Below are 19,448 nucleotides of genomic sequence, written 5' to 3'. Positions count from 1 at the left end.
GTATGTTTCCTGTGTGTTTATTTGTTGTAACCTGTTTTGATGCATGTTTGTGATAAAATACATTTTTTAAAAATGGAGTTTAGAAGGATGAGGGGTGATCTCATTGAAACTTACAGAATCATAGAAGAATCATAGAATCATAGAAACCCTACAGTACAGCAGGAGGCCATTCAACCCATCGAGTCTGCAGGGACCCTCTGAAAGAGCACCCTATATAGACACACGACACCACCCCACCCCCGTAACTCAGTAACCCCACCTAACCTTTAGGACACGAAGGGGCAATTTATCATGGCCAAGCCACCTAACCTGTAGCTCTTTGGACTGTAGGAGGAAACTGGAGCACCCGGAAAAAAACAACTGTGCTAACCACTGTGCTACCGTGCTGCCATAGTTAAGAGTCAACCACATTGCTGTGGGTCTGGAGTAACATGTAGGCCAGACCAGGTATGGATGACAGATTTCTTTCCCTAAAGGTCATTAGGGAAGAACGTGCAAACTCCAGTCACCCAAGGCTGGAATTGAATCTGAATCCCTGGTGCTATGAGGCAGCAGTGCTAACCACTGTGCCACTGCGCCACCCTGAATACTGAATACTAGATGGAGTGAACATGTCGAGGATGTTTCCATTCGTCGTAGAAACTAGAACCCAAGGGCACAGCCTCAGACGGAAGGGATGATCCTTTAAAACAGAGATGAGGAGGAATTTCTTCAACCAGAGGGTGGTGAATCTGTGAAACTCATTGTTGCAAAAAGCTATGGAGTCCAAGTCACTGAGTGTCTTTAAGACAGAGATAGATAGCTACTTGATTAATAAGGGGATTAACGGTTATGGGGAGAAGGCAGGAGAATGGTAATTAGAAACATATCAGCCATGATTGAATGGCAGAGCAGACGTGATGGGCCAAATGGTCCTCTGCCTCTGTGTCTTATGGATGCAACAGACCAAATTATCTCCGTCTGTGCTGTAATGATGATAATAGCAGGCCATGATAATAACATGGAGCCATGTCGACTCCTCGATGCATACTTTCCAGCAGGGACGTTCCTGGTCAAAAAATTGAACCAATTAAAATCCTAGTTAGGGGCAATATTGCCAGCTTGATGGCCACCAGCTTCTTGGAGGCAACTTCCTTGTGAAATGTCCACTGGGACGATTGGAGTCGGAGGCTGCAAGGTGCAAAGAGAGAGCCATGGACAGGGAAGAGCTCCCTGCTTCCCCACTGGGGAGGCAGTATCGTAGTGATATTGCCACTGGTCTAGTATTCCAGAGACCCAGGGTAATGTTCTTGGGATCTGGGTTTGATTTCCACCTGGCCAGAAGGTTGAATTTGAATTTAATAAAAATCTGGAATTAAAACCCTGACACCATTATCAATTGTCGTGACAACTCATCCGGTTCACTAATGACCCTTGAGGAAAGAAATCTGTCATCCATACCTGGTCTGGCCTACATGTGACTCCAGACCCACAGCAATGTGGTTGACTCTTAACTACAGTAGCACGGTAGCACAGTGGTTAGCACAGTTGCTTCACAGCTCCAGGGCCCCAGGTTCGATTCCCGGCTTGGGTCACTGTCTGTGCGGAGTCTGTACGTTCTTCCCGTGTCTGCGTGGGTTTCCTCCGGGTGCTCTGGTTTCCTCCCACAGTCCAAAGATGTGCAGGTTAGGTGGATTGGTTATGCTAAATTGTGTCCAAAAAAGGATGGTGGGGCTACAGTGATAGGGAAGAGGTATGGGCTTAGGTAGGGTGCTGTTTCCAAGGGCTGGTGCAGACACGATGGGCTGTAAATTCTGCACTGTAAGTTCTATGATTCTACCCTCAGGGATGGACAATAAATGTTTGCCACATCCCATGAACAAATAAAGAAAAAAATGAGCCACACAGAGGGGGTGGTGCTCTAATCAGCCATGTTTATTTTTAACACCTCTCCAAACGCCACCATGTAGAGATGCCCTCTTGATTCTCAGCCTGCCGCAACATCACCCACCTCTCCCAGTGGGGTTGGCATAGCTGCAGTGGTTGTACTGGTAGATTTGTAAGCCAGTTAGGTGGCCACCTTTGGAAAAGCAGCTCCACCTCTCTGGCTCCCAGCAAGTGTGGGCTTCACGGTTCTACTTGGTCCCAGCATCAGGGTCCCGAAGCCTGGGGAACAATGTACCCTTTGATTCTATTTTATCTGAGTCATAAAGAGGATCAACACCATGAGACCTCTCTGCCCAAAAGCAAAATATTGCAGAGGCTAGAAATTTGATAAACAGACAGATAACGCTGGAAAGTAACAGGTCAGGAGAGAAAAACTTCCAAGTCAATGAGTTAATCAGAGGGGACTGTATTTACAGGTTGAAGCCTGTAAATATTTGTAGATGCAGGAAAACAAAGTTAAACCCTCCCATTGTATCAGCCATGAAGGTGCTAGTCTGGTTGATGGCATTAGTTGTTATTTAAGATTTGAGGCTTTTTTTAAACAGGGGTGTGGGCGGGAGGGCAGGTGCATTGGGACTCCGCCTCCCCGGGGGTGAGTGACAGCTGAAGGGGGCGGGCAGGTGCAATGGGACTCCGTCTCCCCGGGGGTGAGTGACAGCTGAGGGTGGAAGGGCAGGTGCAATGGGACTCCGCCTCCCCGGGGGTGAGTGACAGCTGAGGGGGGGGCGGGCAGGTGCAATGGGACTCCGCCTCCCCGGGGGTGAGTGACAGCTGATGGGGGGCGGGCAGGTGCAATGGGACTCCGCCTTCCCGGGGGTGAGTGACAGCTGAGGGGGGGGGCGGGCAGGTGCAATGGGACTCCGCCTCCCCGGGGGGAGTGACAGCGGAGGGTGGAAGGGCAGGTGCAATGGGACTCCGCCTCCCCGGGGGTGAGTGACAGCTGAGGGGGGGGCGGGCAGGTGCAATGGGACTCCGCCTCCCCGAGGTGAGTGACAGCGGAGGGTGGAAGGGCAGGTGCAATGGGACTCCGTCTCCCCGGGGGTGAGTGACAGCTGAAGGGGGCGGGCAGGTGCAATGGGACTCCGCCTCCCCGGGGGTGAGTGACAGCTGAGGGGGGGCGGGCAGGTGCAATGGGACTCCGCCTCCCCGGGGGTGAGTGACAGCTGAGGGGGGGCGGGCAGGTGCAATGGGACTCCGCCTCCCCGGGGGTGAGTGACAGCGGATGGGGGGCGGGCAGGTGCAATGGGACTCCGCCTCCCCGGGGGTGAGTGACAGCGGAGGGGGGGCGGGCAGGTGCAATGGGACTCCGCCTCCCCGGGGGGAGTGACAGCGGAGGGGGGGCGGGCAGGTGCAATGGGACTCCGCCTCCCCGGGGGTGAGTGACAGCGGAGGGGGGGCGGGCAGGTGCAATGGGACTCCGCCTCCCCGGGGGTGAGTGACAGCGGAGGGTGCGCTTGGCTTTCGGATCGCGAGCTGGAAGGAACTGGTTGCGCTTCTGAGAACAGGACAAGTAACTTCGTGTTTTAAACCGGTCTGTCTCATTTTCACCTGCCAGAAGCAGACAAAAAGGTGTCTAATTTTGTTGGCCATACATGTGTTGATGCGATAGGCGCGTTGCGAAGCTGCCTCTACCCGGTGAGTTGTTCATTAACCTCTTCACTTGTATTCGGGTTGATAGTGTCAGTAGATTATTTTTAAAATTGGTGTTATTTACTTTTTGCAGAAGGTAGGACAACTGAAACATTCCTTGTGGTTTAACAGTAGCAGTATCGTTATTAGCAAGCCTCGCTTGCTGTCACCCAATCTTAAATCAGCTATTTTATTCAGACACTGGATTTCTCTTCATCGTTTGGTTCGGATCTTTTATGTGGGGATGGATGGTGTTAGGGTTGTTTAAAATTGCAATTTAAAACAATATAATATAGATTGGTTGTAAATTAAATGCAGATTCTGTCTTATTCATGTATTAATTATCATTGTATTGATCAAAACTCAATTTTATGCCAAATGAAGCCTAGGGTTGTAAACAGTTGTCAGTTATGAAAACAAAAGTTCATCCAGTTTATCTGTATTGAAAGAACGTGGATTGCGTTTGCCTCTGTAGAGAATAACGGGGTTTCAGTTTCGGCAAGGAGATATCTTGCTTGTACGGGGTAATTGTAGGGGAAAGCCACAAAAATCCGGTGCTTCCCAGGTTTGTGTTCCTTCTCCTTCAAAGTTACGGTAGACAGTGAGTGGGAGAAGCCCAACAGTATCATTGTGAGGGAACTGAACCTTCTACCTCCAGCTACACAAGAATCCCAGAACAGACAAGACGTGCTTGTATATTCCAGTAGCATGCCATCGCAGTTGAATTTGTACAATGCTTATGAATATAAGGTACACACTTTCTTTTGCGTGCAATCTATCCTACATATGAAATTAATAAAATAAATGCCGAGTACATTTAGAAGCTGTCACATTGAACAATGGTCGTCTCATTTCGGCTACGACAAGTCCTGATTGACTCAAATGTTATCTTGTAAAAGAGCAACAAATCACAAATTAACTTAACAGCCGACGAATAGCAATTAAGAGTGAAAGGCCTCAATTAGGAAAAAACTAATAATCAAAATCGGCAACAAAGCTATCAATAAAAAAAAAAATTTTAATTCACATTTTCGAAACTTGTTTCCACTACCAAATTGTACTTTCCCTAGCTGAAAAACCGACTACTTAAAAGGTTTGCCACATAATAGATACTTTCAAACCATACGATTTACAACAGAATTATTAAATTTACTATTTTCTATATATAAAATGTATCCAAGAGGTTTTCTGAATGGCCTTGAGCTTGTGTTCATTACAATAGCTGAAAAAGAAACAACTGAAACCCGCAGTTCATGTGCCCACAACTCCCAGCACACACAGTTATGGACAAAGCTCCCAGTATGGATTAGTGAAACAATCTGTGCTACTTTAATCTACTTATTCTGCAAGCTATCAATTATGATTTATGTCTTATTGCACACAAGGTAAAACACGAACTTTGGAACCTTTTAGAGGTGCTGTAAATTGGTAGGAAAGCCAAGGACTGACTACCTGTGACAAAGTGAGAGAAATGCTGACAGCTGGATTGCGCATTTGTTCGGTGTTTTAGGACTTTCTGGCTATAAGCCTGCTCTTTTCACTGAAAAAGCATTCAGAATGAAAATAGCAATTTTTAGCCACAGTAACTGCCTTATATTCAGGAGTTGTTTAGCACTTTACAGGTGATGAACAGAATTTTAAACAATGCTGAATCTGAGGGAAGAGTTTTTATATTCTGTGATGTATCCTAAATGGTTATGCAGGTGTTTTTTAAAATATGTATAAAATGTGCAGGAACAACTATTTTTCATAAGTGGACATTTATTTATAGAACTAACATATTTATTTATTTAATGATCAATCTTATGTAGGTAAATAAAACCCACTGCAAAGCCAACTTTAAAAAAACTGCTGTCTTTGGAGCCACCTCACATAAATTTATTTTCAAATTATGTAATAATAATTATCCTTTATTGTCACAAGTATGAAGTTACTGTGAAAAGCCCTAGTCGCCACATTCCAGCACCTGTTTGGGTAAGCTGGTACGGGAATTGAACCCGCGCTGCTGGCCTTGTTGTGCATTACAAACCAGCTGTCTAGCCCATTGAGCTAAACCAGAGATTTGTCATCATTCAATCAGATAGGGACATGCACTGAATGAAGTTATGTATGTGTTTTGTGTTCATTTTATTCAAAACTGGTTGTACAATATCTCAATTTTAAAGAACTTCTATTTTTTCTAACAGCAAAATCTTTTCAATTCTTACAGAATTTAATTAACCACACTTACTTAAATGTTACTGTAAAAATATATGTAACTAAATCTTATCGTTTAAATATCATACCGTTACATTGACATATAATTGATGGTCCTTTATTAATCTTCTCTAGTAGATTAGAAACTAAAAATATTGCAATTTCAGTAACTTGTATTACACAAAATTAAGAAACATAAATGTGCAAGGGCAAGTCTAACTAATGGCAGACACTCCCATATGACCAGCTATAGAAAAAAATTGCCCCATTGGCTTCTGAGGAATAAAGACAACTCACTCGCTCTATTTGCGAAAAAGGTAAGTGCTTCCAATATAAAATATTTCCCCATATACTTTCTTAAAATATGATCATGTAAATGGTGTTATATGTTGGAACATTAACACTAGTCACATGTAGCACGGGGTACTGGTATCTCCTCGCCAATGGCGGTGCAATTCAGCCCCCCATCCCTGGATTTTATGGATCCCCCCTACTCCCCCACCAGTGGCTTGAGTCCCCACACAAAGATCCCCTGAATAAGAGATCCTCCCCAGAGATCCCCTAAATAAGAAAAAAAAACACCGACCCCTAGAAAAGTGACCCCGGTCAGGAAGCCCCCCAGAACAGAAACCCTTGTCAGGAAGCCCCTCCCCAGAAAAGGGACCCCTATCAGGAAGCCCACCCAAAACATAGAACCTGTAAGGAAGCTCCCAGAAGAGAGATCCCTATCAAGACGCTAAAGAGCAGTCCAGATAGAGGCAGTGAAAAATAAATACTGCCTTAACACTCACCTTTTAAGAAAACGTTTTTTATTGGGTTTTTTGCACATGGTATACTTACAGGTGTACACAAAGAGAAACAAAAAAGCGCATAATAAAAACAAAAACATTATATAGATAAAAAATCCCACATAAATAAAAAAAGAACAAGGGATGGGAAAGTAAAAGCCGGGGATGGGTATATACATAGAAGCACTGGAGAGACAATTACATTATACATGTCACTTCCCCCCCCCCTTTTCATCAGTTTTTTTACCAAAGAGCTTACATACACCGGCAAGACAAATATAAAACTGGGTGGGGGGTGCCTGGGCGGCGCCCCTGATGTTGCTTGCTTCTCCCGGTCAGTTCTCGCTGTTGTTGAAGTGTGTTTGCTTCCACTTCAGCCTTCTCTCGATCCTTCCTCCTGTACTTTCTTACGCTCTGTTGCCATGCTGTGTTCATCATGGTCGTTGTCATTTCCCTTGCTCTCCTCCCAGCTTGTGTTCCCTCGTCTTTCACCCCATCGGATTCCCCTCTGCTGTTCATTGCCCCCCCACCCTTCTTCCATACCCCCAGCCCCCTCTCCCTCTCTGCAGCTCCCTTTCTTTTCTGTTGTGTTTGGCTACCCCTTCTTACACTATCTCCCCCCCCCCCCCCGAGTCTTCCTCCCTTCCTTCTCTTTTCTCATCTTCTGGCTACTTTCCCCTAGCTCTTGGCTAGTTGATTATTTATTTGTTTGTTTGTTGGCTACAAACAGGTCCCGGAACAGTGGAGTAAATGGCTCCCATGTTCTGAAGAAGCCATCTTCCGATCCCCGGTTGGCGAATTTGATTTTCTCCATTTGGAGAAATTCTGACAGGTCGGAAAACTTAACACTCACCTGGGCAATACACCTGCTGGCTGAAACCCTGTCAATTCCTGCAAAGAGAAAACCAGTCAGCTGTTTTTAAACTCCCTCACATCTTTGATCTCCAAGCCATTCCTTCATTTATCTTGATATTGATTTTACTCTGCTTTGATTGATAACTTCCACATCCTCCAGCTGTCAGCATTGTTCCATTCATGTTCCTTTAGGGTTGAGTAACTTTGAAGTGCTCTAAAGCCAATGTTTATAAACATCAAGCTTTGATTGACAGCTCCTGGACCACTTCAAACAGACTTAAGTGCTTTCCAATCACCTCTCTTGGTTGAGTGATTTTGAACTGGTCATCTAGAAACTGACAGCACTTAAATCTTCATAGTAATAGTGGAAGAATGGAAGGAAAAATGGAAAGTAGAATATTTAATACATTTTACAGGCTCTGCATCATATTGGAAAGTTGCTAACAAATTTTAGACAGTATATTTGATGTCATATGGCATTAGCTTTGCAATTTGTAAAAACGGACCTGGCCAGTGGCACTGGGTTTCTTGCGTTATGTGCCAAATATTAACTGAAAAAGGCATTGTATTTTTATTGATCAACTGTCGATTGGTGTAGCAATTTCCTAAACTGTAATTTAAATTCTTCAGGAATTTAAGTTGCTGGCATGATGCACTGGGGTCTTTCAGTTTTTCCATACTCTAAATCTGGTGCAAAAGGTGGGGTGATTCAACATGGAAGAACCGAAGATCTTTAGTATAACCACACCAGTTGTTCTTAACAGACAAGAGTTAAGCCAAGATGTTTGGAGGCTGTCTTGCTTCACTTGCTAGTTTCTATTTGTTGAAAACCATAGATTTTCATCAAAGCACAAGGTAGTTGGAGAGTGAAAAATGTTTTTCTGTTTTTAATTAATTTTTAAGATACCGGTATCTAGGTCATGTGCTTATCTTGGAGCTCTCCTCGGTGTTTGCCTATTCCAATCTGTAATATATGAAAGAAGGATGGTAAACCTGCCTTTCTGAAAACCTTCTTATCTTCATTGTGAAGCATTTTGTTGTAAAAATCCCCTCATGCAAATGAAATTGCGTTGAATTCCTATGTGCACTGTAACAAAGTTGTTAATCTGCTGTAATGGCACGTGAAGGTATTTCAAACTGCGCCCAATATCTAGACATGAACGCATGCCTGATATAGTTACATTGCACCACACAAGTGCCAGGAAAAGACCATCTCCTACAAGAGAGGATCTAACTATCAGTCCGTGACATTCAATGGTATTACCATTGCTGAATCCTCTACAGTCAACATCCTGGGGCTTACCATTGATCAGAACTGAACTACACTAGTCATATTAATACTGTGACTACCAGAGCAGATCAAAGGCTAGGGATCCTACGGCGAGTAACTCACCTCTGATCCTCCACCTGATCCTCCACCATCTACAAGGCACAGGTCAGGAGTATAATGGAATACTGTATACTTGCCTGGATGAGTGCATCTCCAACAACACTCAAGAAGCTCAACACCATCCAGGACAAAGCAGCCCGCTTGATTACTCCCCCTTCCACAAACATTCGAACCGTCCATCGCCGATGAACAATGGCAGCAGTGTGTACATCTACAAGATGCACAGCAGTAACTCACCAAGATTCATAGAATCATAGAATCATAGAATTTACAGTGCAGAAGGAGGCCATTCGGCCCATCGAGTCTGCACCGGCTCTTGGAAAGAGCACCCTACCCAAGGTCCACACCGCCACCCTATCCCCATAACCCAGTAACCCCACCCGACACTAAGGGCAATTTTGGACACTATGGGCAATTTAGCATGGCCAATCCACCTAACCCGCACATCTTTGGACTGTGGGAGGAAACCGGAACACCCGGAGGAAACCCACGCACACACGGGGAGGATGTGCAGACTCCGCACAGACAGTGACCCAAGCCGGAATCGAACCTGGGACCCTGGAGCTGTGAAGCATTTGTGCTATCCACAATGCTACCGTGCTTCCTTAGGTAGCACTTTCAAAACCCATGACCACTACCATCTAGAAGGACAAGAGCAGCAGACACCTGGAAGCCCCACCACCTGGAGGTTCCCCTCCAAGTCACTCACCATCCTGACTTGGAAATATATCACCGTTCCTTTACTGACGCTGGTTCAAAATCCTGGAACTCCCTTCCTAACAGCACTCTGGATGTACCTACACCTCAGGGACTGCAGTGGTTCAAAAAGGCTGCTCACCACCACCGTCTGAAGGGCAATAGAGCTGGTCTAACCAACGACGCCCACATCCGGTAAATTAATTACAAAAATAGGATATAGGAAACTCATAAGCAAATTATGAACATGAATCAGTTGGTCATGCTCTCACCTCTCAGAAGCTTTTGGGTTCAAATCTGGCTGCAGAAATCTGAGCACTTTTTTTTTTACACAAAGCTGATTTATTTGACTTTTATCAAGAACACTAACCACCAGAACTGGGTTGGAGTTTATGAACATCAGCAGAAACAGACACCAATGAATGTGATTCAATCCTTGATGTGATTAACAGAAAAATTCAATCACTGTCATTTGTGAACTCCCTGGTGTTTTTGCAGGACGAATGTTTGAATCCCTTCCCACATACCAAGTGGTGAATGACCGTTCTCCAGTGTGTACAGTGAGTTGAGATGTTTTCCTGAACCTAGTCCCACTAAGAGCACTTGAATGGTCTCTCATCCATGTGAACACATTGATGGGATTTCAATTCTCCAGAACTCCTGTAACACTTGCCGCAACCTGAGCATTTAAAAGGTCTCTCATCAGTGTGAGCTCACTGGTGTCTCGGCAGGTAGATCATAGAATTTACAGTGCAGAAGGAGGCCATTCGGCCCATCGAGGCTGCATCGGCCACTGGAGCACTCTACTTAAGCCCACACCTTCACTCTATCCCCGTAACCCCACCTCACCTTATTTTCTGGACACAAAGGGCAATTTAGCATGGCCAATCCACCTAACCCGCACATCTTTGGACTGTGGGAGGAAACCGGAGCACCCGGAGGAAACCCACGCAGACACAGGGAGAACGGAACAAGATGAACAAGTGAATCCCTTCCCACACTTTGAGCAGGTGAATGGCCTCTCGCCACTGTGAGCTTGCAGGTGTGTTGAAAGACCAGATGAATTATTGAGTCCCTTTGCACACTCGCAGCAGGTGAATGGCCTCTCCTCAGTTGGTGAACTCGTTGGTGTTTCAACAAGTTTTTTGACTTTTTGAATCTATTCTCACACTTGGGGCAGATGAACAGCCTCTCCCCAGTATGAACTTGCTGGTGTGTCAGCAGGTCAGATGAATTAACAAATCCCTTCCCACACTCGGAGCAGATGAATAGCATCTCCTCAGTGTGAACTCGCTGATGAACTTCTAGCTCTGATGTATAATTGAATCCATTCCCACAGTCACCACATTTCCATGATTTTGACTAAAAAGAGCAACCATCCTCTAACAGGAGGCTCTTGGGATGGATGGAGGACCTCCATTGCAATCTTGAGTTGCAAGGTGAGGCGAGAGTGTTGAGTTGTTACAGGACGCCCATGTGGCACCTACAACTCATCAGTCGCATGCAAGCAAGGCCTGGGCCTAAAAATGACATACTTGTGCAAATAATGGTGAGTGCTCAACCATATGATTAAGTGCCTTGCATCTTTTTACAATAACTGTACAAATAAAGGAATGTAATGACCTGCAGCAGAGCATCTAATAGAATCTGCCATGAGTTGGCTTGACAGTGCATCTTTCGGTTTTAACATGACATGCTGAAACTACAAGTAACTAACGGGAAACAGGGAAACTGGGACTTAAGTAAACAGGGCAAGCGACCATGGATTACATTTTTGCTACAGAGGTGGGAAATAAGAGCTGGGTCTATTTTTCAGTCAGAAACCTGCATCTGTTGGAAAATTGATTAGAATTCAGATTTTCACATGGAGGGTGCTGGGGTGTGTGTGTGTGTGGGGGGGGCGGCGGCGGGGTGTGTGGCCTTAATTAGAGACAGGTTTCCTGTCCATTTCGGATGAGAGGTGTGGGAGTAGGGGAGTGTGGCAAGGGGGTGAGTCAGATGAAGTGAAAACAGTGGCAGAATTGGATAGTCAGCATGGATTTACAAAATAGAACTCATGCTTGACAAAACTACTGGAATTCTTCGAAAATGTAAGTAGTGGAGTTGACGAGGGACAGCAAGTGGGCGTGGTTTATTTGGACTTTCAGAAGGCTTTCCACAAATTCCCACATGAGAGATTAGTCTGTAAAATTAAAGCTTATGGGATTAGAGGCAGTGTATTGAGATGAATAGAAAACTGATGACAGATAGGTAATAAAGAATAGGAATAAACAGGTCTTTTTCCAAATGGCAGGCAGTGACTAGTGGGGTGCCGGAGGGATCAGTGCTAGGACTCCAGTCAAGTATATTAAATATTTAGATGAGGGAGCTGAATGTAATACCTCCAAATTTGCAGATGACACAAAGCTGGGTGGGAGGGTGAACTGTGAGGAGGATGCAGAGATGTCTCAGTCTGATTTGGACAAATTGAGTGAGTGGTCAAATGCATGGAAGATGTAGTATACTGTGGATAAGTGTGAGGTTATCCACGATGGTAACAAAAACAGGAAGGCAGATTATTATCTGAATGGCTACAGTTTGAAAGAGAGACTGTGCATCGAGACCTTGTACATCAGTCGCTGAAAATAAACATACAGGTGCAGCAGGCGTAAAGGCAAATGGTATGTTGGCCATCATAGCGAGAGGATTCGAGTATAAGAGTAGCAATATCTTGCTGCAATTATGCAGGGCCTTGGTGAGGTCACACCTGGAACATTGTGTGCAGTTTCGGTCTCCTTATCTGAGGAAGGATGTTCTTGCTATGGAGGGAGTGCAACAAAGGTTTGACAGACAGATTACTGGGATTACTGACACACAAGGAGAGATTGAGTTTGTGAGGATTATATTCGTCGGAGTTTAGAAGAATGAGGGGAGATCTCATAGAAAGCTATAAAATTCTAACAGGACGAGACAGGGTAGATGCAGGAAGGATGTTCCCGATGGCGGGGCAGTCCAGAACCAGGGGTCAGTCTAAGGATGTGGAGTAAACCATTTAGGACTGAGATGAGGAGAAAGTTTTTCATCTAAGGAGTGGTAAACCTGAGGAATTCACTGCCGCAGAAAGCAGTTGTGGCTAAAACATTGTGGGCTGGATTATCTGTTCTTGAAACTGAGTGTTGAGGCTGGGGCACGATTAGTGTACTTCTACGACAGCAAAATTGGCGCCACACCTGGACCAATTCACCGATTGTTATGGTGCTGGATTTGCCGGGTTCAAGTTGACACTCAGGGGGCCGACAGGCTACAGCCACATATACACATTTCACTCCCCACGCACACTCATCCCAGCCAACAAGATGGCATTGAGGAGAGCGGCACCCCGTTTCACGGTCTCTGAACTTGAGACCATCTGGATGCCATGGAGGAGAGGCGGGCGACTCTGTACCCTGGGGTGGGAAGGAGGCTGCCAGCTGCTGCCATATGCCGTGCCTAAGTGCAGTTGGCAGAGATCCTGAGCGTCATGGACAACACCTCGAGGACCAGCCAGCAGTGCTGGAAAAACTGCACAACCTCGTCAGTGCGACCAGGGTGAGTAGGCAGCACTGTGCCCCTAGCACCAACCCCCATCTCACACATCCGTAATGCCACCCCCCCACCACCCAGAGAGCGGGCAAACCCCCACTCTGCCCCACATACTGGCACCCATACCGGGTGCCATGGTTGAGTGCCCTGGCTACTGAAGCCACCAGTTACCCACCCGCAGAGCTTGCATGTGTCGGACTGTCTAACACTGCGTTTTCTGATTCCCCTCCCCCTCAGGGCAAGCGTCGAGAGAGGGAGAAGTCTGGAGGGGGTCAGTGGGCCCGGAGATGCAGTTGCAGAGCAAGAGTCTGCATGAGGGGTTGTCGGCGAGCATCCAGTCCCTGCAGATGCAGTTGGATGAGTCCAACCTCATGCAGGAGTAGTAGATGGAGCTGACCATGCGTGCTGCCTGACCAACACTACATGGGTAGCTTCTGTTTTGGGGGCTGTGGGGGCGAAGGTTTTGGCCATGGATCAAGATTTCCAAGACCTGGGGGCAATCTTTGAAAGCAGTGGCAGAAGCCCAGGACAGAGCTGCCCTATCACAGACAGCCATGTACCAGAGTCACTTGGACTTGCAGCGGCGCTCCAGAGTGTGGCCCAGTCCCAGCAAGTCATCACTGAGAGCATTGGTGGCATTGCCTGGGTGCTGGCACTGATCTAGAAGGTGTTGGCACGGACACTGGGTGATGTGGCAGTCTCAGATGGAGTTGGTCTACTCCCTATGCTCCATGGCAGTGAGGATGGCGACCCTGGTCGAGAAGGGAGCGGGCCTTCAGGTTTGGCAGTGCGAGGTGGTGGGGAAGCCTCAGGGGTTAGCACTGCCCGCACCCTCATCCCATGGAGTAGCATGGTGGCTATCGGGCACCCCAAGGGAGGAGGAGGCGATGGGGCCAGTGCCGGTGCCGCCCGGATGTCCGTGCTGCTGGGCAGTCCCCCCCTAGTTGGTGAACCTGGAGGCGATTAGAGCGTCTCATAAGAACATAAGAACTAGGAGCAGGAGTAGGCCATCTGGCCCCTCGAGCCTGCTCCACCATTCAATGAGATCATGGCTGATCTTTTGTGGACTCAGCTCCACTTTCCAGCCCGAACACCATAACCCTTAATCCCTTTATTCTTCAAAAAACTATCTATCTTTATCTTAAAAACATTTAATGAAGGAGCCTCTACTGCTTCACTGGGCAAGGAATTCCATAGATTCACAACCCTTTGGGTGAAGAAGTTCCTCATAAACTCAGTCCTAAATCTACTTCCCCTTATTTTGAGGCTATGCCCCCTAGTTCTGCTTTCACCCGCCAGTGGAAACAACCTGCCCGCATCTATCCTATCTATTCCCTTCATAATCTTATATGTTTCTATAAGATCCCCCCTCATCCTTCTAAATTCCAACGAGTACAGTCCCAGTCTACTCAACCTCTCCTCGTAATCCAACCCCTACAGCTCTGGGATTAACCTAGTGAATCTCCTCTGCACACCCTCCAGTGCCAGTACGTCCTTTCTCAAGTAAGGAGACCAAAACTGAACACAATACTCCAGGTGTGGCCTCACTAACACCTTATGTATGTTAGGCCAGGTGCACACGTTGTGCGGCCTCTAGTACCTGCCCGGGCCCCATGTCCTATCTATCCTCGCCCTTCCCTTGAATCCTCCTCATCGGACAAGAATTGATGTTCATCCTCTTACTGCAGCACGTCACCTCTCTGTTCTGCGATGTTGTGGAGGACGCAGCAGGCCACCGCAATGTGGGAGATCATCCTAGCTTTATACAGGAGGGCCCCTCCAGAGCGGTCCAGGCGCCTGAACTGCATCTTCAGGATGTCGAAGCACCGTTCGATCCTGGTCATGGAATATTCGTCGTTGTATCGGATCTCGGCGTCAGTCTGTGGCCTCCGGATAGGCGTCATCAGCCACGACCTCAGCGGATAACCCCTGTCGCCCAGGAGCCAACACCCAGCCGGATGTGGGGGGCTCCTGAAAGAGTCCCGGAACTGTCGGGTGTGCCAGGATGAAGCGTTGTGCACACTGCCCGGGTATTGGGCACAGATGTACATGATGCACATCTCATGGTCACACACCAGCTGCACGTTCATTGAATGGAACCCCTTTTGGTTTGTGAAGACTGGCCTGTCATCTGCAAGTGCTCATAGGACCCCATGCATCCCGTTGATTACCCTTGGGCCAGCCATCCCGGTGGACTCGGTACACATTAAATTGATGTATTGTGCCGACCGGGCATCTGGGGCCTCCGTGACGGCGCAGATACACCTGTACACCGAGCTCTGTGAGATTCCGACCCCATGCCCCCCCCCCCCCCCCCTCTCCCCTATTCAGTGTCAGGACCAGCTATCCATGATCACGCCTCTGCACCTACTACCTCTCTCTCCCGCATCAGCCATGGCACCTGTTTCCCGATTTTTAAAGGCACAAGCTAGCCTTGCCATCAGGGATTTCCCCCCGTGGAGGCGGCGGCTTGCAAAGGCCCCGGAGAATCCCGGGTCATGCCCACTAATAATACGCCAATGATGTTTACTGTATGTGCGGAGATGAACGCATTGACATCATTTATGAGATGACGGAGAATTGCGATATGGTGTGAAATTTTCAGTTCCCAGGTTCTATTTTAATCAGTTTTTAAAAATGATACATAAACACAAACAATAACAACAACAAATTCTTTCCCAATAGTAAAAACCATCACCTCCCTTTCACACCATTCCTTTAACAGCTAATGGTGATCAAGGGCATGATCCAACGGCCTTGCTGTGCCGGAAAAGTAGCTCGCCGCAGCGCAGTGTGACTGTATAAAGCCAGGAGACCACGTTCCTGGGATCTACCTGGCTTGCAGCGCCTCGCGAGAATCAACGCAATCATTTTTTGGCAAATCTGCATATTAGAGCAAGGAAGTAAGCCTCACTCTAATGTGCAGATTCCCAAGCTACTTGAGGCTTTGGGATTCAACCCATTTGCCTCAGAGACCTTGGGTGAGCGCCATTCAGCACAGGGGACCAGACAGATTGGTACTCGGGATCTCCAAGGGGATTGGAGGCCCCCAGCTATATGCCCTTTGAACAGTGTGGTGCCCTGGCACTGCTGATGGCACCTGGGTACCCTAGCAGTGCCAACCTGGCACCCTGGCAGTGCCACCTGCATGCCAGTCTGGTGATGCCCAGGTGGCACTGCTAGCTGGCATGGGTACTGCCAGGTTGGCACTGCCAAGCTGGCATTTTTTGCATGCACATGATTGGGCTGGGGTTGCTTTGGGGGAGGTCGGGGATTGTTTTGGGGGCCTAGGAGATCGGGACACAATTTAAAAATGGCAAAATGACCTCTTGCTACAATGCAAAGTTCCCCACTGTAGAAAACTGGGCTGTGCGGCCTCGACTGCACGTTCCCCTTTCAGTCTCCTTATTGAACATGAAATGGCCATGTGTTTCTCGGCACTGAGGGGACTGTGTTCCCTTTTGTTTTTACTTCATTCACTTCCAATGATATCTCCACCCCTTCCTGATCTTCCTCTTTTATCTTAGGAAAACTTAACTCCTCCAGAAAACTCCGCATATCCAATTTCTCTCTCGGTGTTTCCAATTGATAAAAGTTTCTTATAAAAAATCTTCAAATGTTCCAGTGTCGACACTAACTTACCTTCTGATTCTTGAATCTGTATTATCTCCCGAGAGACAGCTTGCTTCTTCTTTTTTTTTAGAAAATATTTTATTGAGGCATTTATAGTTTTAACATTTTTAATATTCTAAACAAAGAGATCCAACATACTCAAAAACCCCATAATAACATACCCAACTCCCCCCATCCCTAAACCCTAACTACCCATACACTAGATTCCCTGCCCTTATATGTCACCTCCATGCCCCCCCCCCCCCCCCCCCACCTCTGCTGACGGTCACTTTTCCTTGAAGAAGTCGATGAATGGCTGCCACTTCCGAGCGAACCTCTGTAGTGAACCCCTTAAGGCAAACTTAATTTTCTCTAGCCTAAGAAACCCTGCCATGTCACTGACCCAGACCCCCGAATTTGGAGGCTCCGAGTTCCTCCATCCCAGCAAAATCCGTCTCTGGGTCACCAGGGAGGCAAAGGCCAAAACGTCGGCCTCTCTCCCCCCTTGGGCTCCCGGATCTTCCGACACTCCAAATATTGCCAACTCTGGACTCGGAGTCACCCTCCCTTCCAGGACCTCTGGCATGACATCTGAAAATCCCCTCAGCCTCGGATACCCCCAAAACATATGTACATGGTTCGCAGGACTTCCCCCACATCGCCCACACCTGTCCTCCACCTCCTCAAAAAATCTGCTCATCCGGGTCACAGTCATGTGAGCCCTGTGGACCACCTTAAACTGGATCAGGCTAAGTCTGGCACACAATGAGGATGCATTGACTCTCCTCAGGGCCTTCTCCCACAATCTGACTTCCAACCCCCCTCCCAGCTCTTCCCCCCACTTCCTCTTCACCTCCCCAATTGGGACCCCTTCTCACTCCATCAGTTCCTTATATATTTCCAAGACCATCCCCTCCCCAACTCCTGTTTTAGACAACACTTTATTCTGTAGTTCCTAAAGGGCCAACGACTTCAACTTGGATCGATCCAATTTGGGTTTGAGAACACAATTCATATCTCCTCCTAAAATTAGCTGATGTATATCGATATCAGGTGTCACAGCTAGTATCTTCTTCATAAACTCCATGTCATCCCAGTTTGGGGCATAAGCGTTCACTCGCACCGATTTACTTTCCGAAGTTCCCATAACTATGACATATCTGCCCCCCCGGTCTATTACCACCTTATCCTTCTGGAATCAAACCTTTTTATTAATAAGTATTGCCACCCCTTAAGCTCTGCTATCAAAGCTCGAGTGAGATACCTGGTTAACCCAACTCGTCTGAAGTCTAATTTGGTTTCTTACCCGTTGGTGGGTTTCTTGCAGCAGCACCAAATTGGCTCTCAAACTTTTTAAATGAGAGAAAACACTTGCACGTTTAACTTGGTCCCCATAACCCATTACATTCCATGTAACCAATCGAATTGGGGGTTTCTCATTCCCACTGCTCTTTAAATCAGCCATTTACATCTTGAGGGTTCGTTCTTTATGTCCACCAAACTATTGAAATCAAAGGACGTCCTAGATGGCCCCTGTCCGTCCCGTAAGCGGAATAGTTTCCTGCTCCCTGTCACCGTTATCACTTTACCCCTCTGTGGTGAACCACTGTAACCATCATAGAATTTACAGTGCAGAAGGAGGCCACCCGGCCCATCGAGTCTGCACTGGCTATCCACAATGCTACCGTGCGGGAGATGTAACTACAGGACCTGCACTACAGGTTCGCCGGTACCTCCTGCCGGCTGGCTCCGCCCATGGAGAACTGTATAAATATGCATGACCTCCAGTGCCCTGCCACTTCGCCAGCTGCAGCAGGAGGCCACGCATCTGACTGTAATAAAGCCACAGTTGTACCCAACTTTAGTCTTTGTGCAATTGATCATGCATCAATTTATTACAGTCAGATTTTCCACAAAATGGATATCAGAATTAAGCCCGATCGCCTGCAGCTGGATCCGCACTCACCCTACGCCAGAGAAGACTTTACTCACTGGCTAGCATGTTTTGAGGCCTACATCAAGGCTGCGGATCCCGAGCCAATGGAGGCTCAGAAGATAAACGTCCTGTACTCCAGACTGAGCTCCAGCGTGTTCCCGTTGATCCAAGACGCCACGAATTACACAAAAGCAATGGAACTCCTTAAGGAACACTACGCGCAGAAGGCGAACACGCTCTTCGCCAGGCATGTACTCGCCACCCGCTTGCAACTACCTGGTGAGTCCATCGAAGACTTCTGGCGGGCCCTAATTCCACTCGTCCGGGACTGTGATTGTCAGGCCGTTACGGCCGGCGAGCACGCAAATCTCCTCATGCGCGATGCCTTCGTGACGGGGATTGCGTCGGACCGCATCCGAGAACGATTACTGGAAGGGGCCACGCTCGAACTGGCGGAGACGAAAACCTTGGCGCTCTCCATGATGGTCGCATCCCGTAACGCACAATCGTACCCGTCCCGCCGCGCTGCCCACCCTTCTACTTCTTCCAACCCACCGGGACCCCACCGACGACCTCCTCAGCCGGGGCCCTGCCTTCCCAATATGCCTGCGCCGCACGCCGATCCGCGCACCCCGGGGATCCCGGCTGCTACTTCTGCGGTCAGCAGAAGCACCCCTGCCAACACTGCCCGGCCCGCACTGCCGTTTGTAAAGCCCCCAGTAGAAAGAGCCACTTCGCGGCTGTGTGCCAGCCCCGCGCAGTCGCTGCGATCGCGCCTGCTATCGCCCCCTCCCCCACGCCAGACTCACAATGGCAGCTGCCATCTTCTCCCGGGTCCATGTGCAACCAATCGGCGCCG

General features: G+C 47.8%; 1 protein-coding gene across 2 annotated transcripts in view; it reads left to right on the top strand.

Annotated features, from left to right (window-relative positions):
* The first annotated feature begins 3,400 nt into the window (after positions 1–3,400).
* LOC140425259 (uncharacterized) overlaps positions 3,401–19,448 on the top strand; it is a 160,678-nt gene continuing 144,630 nt past the window's right edge. For both annotated transcript variants that reach the window (XM_072509381.1, XM_072509382.1), the window contains exon 1: positions 3,401–3,561. The gene's annotated coding sequence lies outside the window, so the exon portion shown is untranslated. The remainder of the gene's footprint in view (positions 3,562–19,448) is intronic.

The sequence above is a fragment of the Scyliorhinus torazame genome, chromosome 6 (genome assembly GCF_047496885.1).
Source record: "Scyliorhinus torazame isolate Kashiwa2021f chromosome 6, sScyTor2.1, whole genome shotgun sequence".
Lineage (NCBI taxonomy): Eukaryota > Metazoa > Chordata > Chondrichthyes > Carcharhiniformes > Scyliorhinidae > Scyliorhinus > Scyliorhinus torazame.
The sequence above is the reverse complement of the archived record's forward strand: the minus strand, read 5'-3'. Positions and strand labels throughout refer to the sequence as shown.